Source organism: Schistocerca serialis, chromosome 8, assembly GCF_023864345.2.
Source record: "Schistocerca serialis cubense isolate TAMUIC-IGC-003099 chromosome 8, iqSchSeri2.2, whole genome shotgun sequence".
NCBI lineage: Eukaryota > Metazoa > Arthropoda > Insecta > Orthoptera > Acrididae > Schistocerca > Schistocerca serialis.
In genome coordinates, this window is record NC_064645.1 from 554,166,370 (window position 1) to 554,172,708 (window position 6,339).

Consider the following 6,339-nt stretch of genomic DNA (forward strand, 5'->3'; position numbering starts at 1 on the left):
GATAGTGGTACAATAAGTACCCTCCGCCACACACCGTAAGGTGGCTCGCGGAGTATAGATGTAGATGTAGATGTATCAGGAAAAATAAGTAGTGCGTTACCGAACAAGGAAATCACTTGAACAAAAAAGTGAGTGTCGTAGTGTAATTACGATTTACCTGATCTTAAAAAGAATGAAGTGACTTTGGTGTCATCATGTAAAGCCAATTGAGAATTTTTATATTAGGGCTGCTTTGTATGTATTGTGCAACCGAAGAGTGTTTACAAAATGTCGAAGGCTGCACACGGCCTTCATGTCTTAGAGGTCGTAGACATGCGGTCAGTCATGGTGACGGGGCAGTGTTATGTCGGATAATGGCGCCATTAAATATTCCTCAGATATATTGAGATAACAGATTAAGCTGCTCAGACAAACCTGTAATATCACGTTTTGAGACAGTGATAAGCGTAGATCCGGGTTGAATCTTTCGCTTTGTAACTGGTGTTATGAAACTCCCCTAGAGATCAAAACCGTGTGACTCGAAAGCGATAAAAACCTGTCTCTTACCTTTTGTTGTCACAGACCTTCTACCTTTATTGTTTTGTGTTCCAGTTCTTCTGTACAAAAATGTTTAAATATGATACAGACAATGGTATTCAAGCATTCTGAAACATATTTTTGTCAAATGTAGTAGCCAACACGAAATTCACTGAATTCCACGCAGCGATCCGTCGCAAGCTTTACCGAACCATGGCCGTGGAGGCATTTTTCAACATAACTAATAACCTGTGTGAATCGACGTATTGTGAGATTATGTACAGCAGTAAACAAGAGATGTTTTGCAGCTAGCAGAGCTTAATATCCTGGGGATTAGTTTCTCGAATGTGGACATTCAACTCGTCAGTAACGCCTCTTGAAAACTGTCGTCCTTATTTTCAGTTTACAACTTCAACAGATCTGTTTCCGCCATATTGTAGTAATTCCTGTCTCTTGATGTCATTTTTTCACATTATTATTTTACTTTTTAGCTTATCGTCTTTCTGTTTCTAAAAACTTGATTCAAATCCAACCAATTATTCAGTGACTAACGCGAGCTGAAATGCTCCTCCCTGTTAGTAGTAACGTATCATGCGTAAAATTCCATTTTCTCACAGCACGATTTGAATTACTACAATGTTCTGAGAACTCTGATAACTTGGAGCTGTTGAATTTCCTCAGTGTTGTACCTGTGCATTCGGCAAATATTGCCAACTTACAGGTGGCTGTCGTGTCGTTGACAGGCTTTCGTGCATATAGACTTACTGAAGATCGTTGTGTCACTTTGAGCATGGAACGTCGACACGTAAGGCAAAGTGTTTAGTACCACGGCAGCCGGCACAGCTGCCATCTTTCGACGGCCAGGCCCCAAGCTTCACTGAGCTGTATACCTTCGTTTTTACCAAGCACTCTTTCAAATATCGTCACTCCAAATGGTTTTGTTAAGATAGTTAATCAAATATTCGTCTTTGTGATGGCAACGTGGCGAACACACTTTTCTGTTCAACCTCTTGGTAATTTATTACATCATCTGTTTCATAGGATTATTTATTGATTTAATAGTGGCTTCTAAAGTGCATACTTTTTAGCCGTCACAAATTAAACGCTTTTGCAAATATAAAAAAGTAACATTTCGCCATACTGATATATACATACGTCTCAGGGCAAACGTTTTTAAATTATTCCATAAATACAATTATTGTAGTACTATAAATAACCAAAGATTTATTTGTATTGTAGTATCTAATTAAATCCTTTTATTCAATTCAATGTGCATTTTTCTTTCAGATTTTTGTGACTTCATGTGGTATAAATGCTGCTATGGCATCATGTGCTATCCTAGTTGTATCTCCAAGAATTGGGATAGTGAGCCGGCCGCGGTGGTCTAGCGGTTCTAGGCGCTCAGTCCGGAACCGCGCGACTGCTACGGTCGCAGGTTCGAATCCTGCCTCGGGCATGGGTGTGTGTGATGTTCTTCAGTTAGTTAGGTTTAAGTAGTTCTGAGTTCTAGGGGACTCATGACCACAGATGTTAAGTCCCATAGTGCTCAGAGCCATTTGAACCTTTTTTTTTTTTGAATTGGGATAGTGCAGAGCGACAAGTAGCGACTAAGGCTCCATAACGCTATTAAAAATTTGAGCTTGCTTTTCTCATTGAGTTTGCAGTGAAGACTAAGTGATTTACATCTCTTGTTGTCAAATAATCACTTTCACAGTAGGCTGTGCCGAATACGCAAATTTTATGCAAGTTGTCAGGAAAAGATGCGTGATTGAGGATGCAGTCTCACAATGGACTTATTAGTTTCCTTGACGTTTGAATTCTGCAAACATTGGGTGCCTTAGTATGAATGGCTTGAACTTGTATGTCTTTTAGCTCTTGTTCTTTAATTTTCGCTCCACTTTCTGACTCAACAGAAAAAAATCTCTCGTATTCTATCCCGTGTTCTTGTTTAGTACTAGTACGGGCTAAATAGTAATGCCTCCAAACATTTTGTGAAAATTGTTAAAGATTTTTAAATAAAACAGAAGTTATTAATGTATTACATCCTACTTATTCAAGAAGATGATGATGGTTTTAGGTGAGAGGCGCTCAACATTATGATCATCAGCACTTTATTCTTCATGTCCACATATTTACAGTCCCTTCTCGCTAGAGGACCCCGGATTGTAACACATAGCATGGCAGAGAGTAACGTAACTACTCTGACGGAAAAGAAATCGCAACAATTTAGAGCAATAATATTTCGGGAATACGTTTGCCTAGGCAACATATGTAACTGATTAACATTTTAAACTCACAATTAATGTAAGTGCGAGATAAGCCATTGCAAATGTGGAATGCTGGTACATTAATAACCGGTATAAGAGCCAGAATCTTGAATGCAAGCATGCAAACGTTTGTGTATTGCATTCTACAGGTGCCGAGTGTCAGTTTGTGGGATGGATTTACATGGTTGTTCCACTGGGTCGATTAATACAGGGACGGTTAATGCTGTTTGGGTATGAAACTGGAGTTGACGTCCATGGATGTCCCATATTGGCTCGATTGGAGGCAGATCTAGTGATTTAGAAGGTCAACGCAACATGTGGACATTCTATAGAGCATGTTGGGTTACAACAGCGGTATGTTATCGAGCGTTATCCTGTTAGAAAACACTCCCCAGAAAGGCGTTCATTAATGGCGGCACAACAATGGCAACATAGTTGACTCACCAGACTGACATACATATTTGCACTCAGGGCTCGTAGGATATCCACGAGAGTGCTAGTATTATCGTATGAAATCGTGCCCCAGGCCATAATGCCAGCTGTTGGTCCAATTTGTCTACCACGCAGGCAGCCTGGTTGCAGGTCCTCAACTGATCTTCTTATAACCAATACACGTCCATCACTGGCACCGAGTCAGAACCAGCTTTGATCAGAAAAAACAAAAGAACTCCACCTTGCCCTCCAATGAGCTCTCGCTTGACACCGCTGCCGTGAGTGGTGGTGGTTTGGGGTCAGTGAACTGCATGGTACATCACGTCTGTCTCGGAGCTGTCCTTTAAGTAACCGATTTGTGACAGTTCGTTGTGTCACAGTGGTGGCAACTGCTGCTGAAATAATTGCTGCTTCAGATGCAATGCGATGCACCAGAGCCGTATTCCAAACACGATGGTCTTCCCTCTCAGTCGTACCACGTTGCCGTCCAGAGTCCCGTCTTTTAGAGACCGTACATTCTATTCAGCACCGCTGAAAGCAGTAATGTACAATGGCTATCTTCCTATCAACTCTCTCTGCAATATCGCAAAGGAACGTTACTCTTCTCTAGGCTCATTACACGACCTCGTTCAAGCTCAGTGAGGTGCTGACAATGGTGTCTTTGCCGCCTTAAACGTGATGTTGACTAACATCAACTCACCACGTCCAATCTCTAAGGTAACCAGCGCTAACCGACCTTATATATACATATATATATATATAAACAGGATGTATGTAATTTTGTATGTATGTATGTGAGTATGTTCTGCATATTCTCGTAAATCACCAGATCTATTTCAACCAAGCTGCTTGCTATATGAGAATCAGCACTGTTGTAGTTAGGACTTCCTAGCTGCCGAAGTAGCAGAGATACGGGCAAGAAAATATTTTTCACACCTGACATGCAAACTACCCTTCATGACAGACATTCTGTGCACATGGTATTGACATGTCGTGCAGCGGCTACACGTGCAGATATGAATGGCTGAGCAGGGAGATGCTGAAGTTAAGAGGAAGGTGTAGGGGAGGATAGTGGGCAAGTGAAAAAGGAAGGGAGGGAGGGTATGAATGGAGAGAGGTACAGCAGGATATGGAAAGAGGGGCGGGGAGGAAGATATGATCAGAAGAGGGGACAGAAGAAATGGATAGAGTGAGTGGGGAGGAGGAGGTGGAAATTCGTAGAGATTGAGGAAGAGGAGATGAGTAGATAGAGGTGGGAGGATATGGTGGACTGAGAGACATGGGTAGGAAGAAGTGGACACAGAGATGGGGAAGGAGGAGATGTGTGTAATGTATGTGTGGAACGGGTGTGCGAGTCAGGCTGCGGAGGAAGGATCAGTTTTTGTATAAAGAACGCTTGACTGTTATTAAAGGACGCCTCAGGGTCCCAGTAATCTATAAATATACACTCCTGGAAATTGAAATAAGAACACCGTGAATTCATTGTCCCAGGAAGGGGAAACTTTATTGACACATTCCTGGGGTCAGATACATCACATGATCACACTGACAGAACCACAGGCACATAGACACAGGCAACAGAGCATGCACAATGTCGGCACTAGTACAGTGTATATCAACCTTTCGCAGCAATGCAGGCTGCTATTCTCCCATGGAGACGATCGTAGAGATGCTGGATGTAGTCCTGTGGAACGGCTTGCCATGCCATTTCCACCTGGCGCCTCAGTTGGACCAGCGTTCGTGCTGGACGTGCAGACCGCGTGAGACGACGGTTCATCCAGTCCCAAACATGCTCAATGGGGGACAGATCCGGAGATCTTGCTGGCCAGGGTAGTTGACTTACACCTTCTAGAGCACGTTGGGTGGCACGGGATACATGCGGACGTGCATTGTCCTGTTGGAACAGCAAGTTCCCTTGCCGGTCTAGGAATGGTAGAACGATGGGTTCGATGACGGTTTGGATGTACCGTGCACTATTCAGTGTCCCCTCGACGATCACCAGTGGTGTACGGCCAGTGTAGGAGATCGCTCCCCACACCATGATGCCGGGTGTTGGCCCTGTGTGCCTTGGTCGTATACAGTCCTGATTGTGGCGCTCACCTGCACGGCGCCAAACACGCATACGACCATCATCGGCACCAAGGTAGAAGCGACTCTCATCGCTGAAGACGACACGTCTCCATTCGTCCCTCCATTCACGCCTGTCGCGACACCACTGGAGGCGGGCTGCACGATGTTGGGGCGTGAGCGGAAGACGGCCTAACGGTGTGCGGGACCGTAGCCCAGCTTCATGGAGACGGTTGCGAATGGTCCTCGCCGATACCCCAGGAGCAACAGTGTCCCTAATTTGCTGGGAAGTGGCGGTGCGGTCCCCTACGGCACTGCGTAGGATCCTACGGTCTTGGCGTGCATCCGTGCGTCGCTGCGGTCCGGTCCCAGGTCGACGGGCACGTGCACCTTCCGCCGACCACTGGCGACAACATCGATGTACTGTGGAGACCTCACGCCCCACGTGTTGAGCAATTCGGCGGTACGTCCACCCGGCCTCCCGCATGCCCACTATACGCCCTCGCTCAAAGTCCGTCAACTGCACATACGGTTCACGTCCACGCTGTCGCGGCATGCTACCAGTGTTAAAGACTGCGATGGAGCTCCGTATGCCACGGCAATCTGGCTGACACTGACGGGGGCGGTGCACAAATGCTGCGCAGCTAGCGCCATTCGACGGCCAACACCGCGGTTCCTGGTGTGTCCGCTGTGCCGTGCGTGTGATCATTGCTTGTACAGCCCTCTCGCAGTGTCCGGAGCAAGTATGGTGGGTCTGACACACCGGTGTCAATGTGTTCTTTTTTCCATTTCCAGGAGTGTATTTCCATGGAGATATGCTTTTCGGTAATATTGTGACCAGACGCTCAATACACTGTTGCAGTGGATACCTTTAATTGTGCACAAGCAGATTTACCTTGTTTCTCCAGTAGCATTATGCCAAGCAGTAGAGAATTTCATGCATGGAGTTCCTGGATTGTTTGCTTTAGTTTAAGATTATCCAAAATTACATGGCTCATTCTATGACACCAGAAAGGAACAATCTACTGTATGACTCATACCTTTTGAGAGGGTGAAC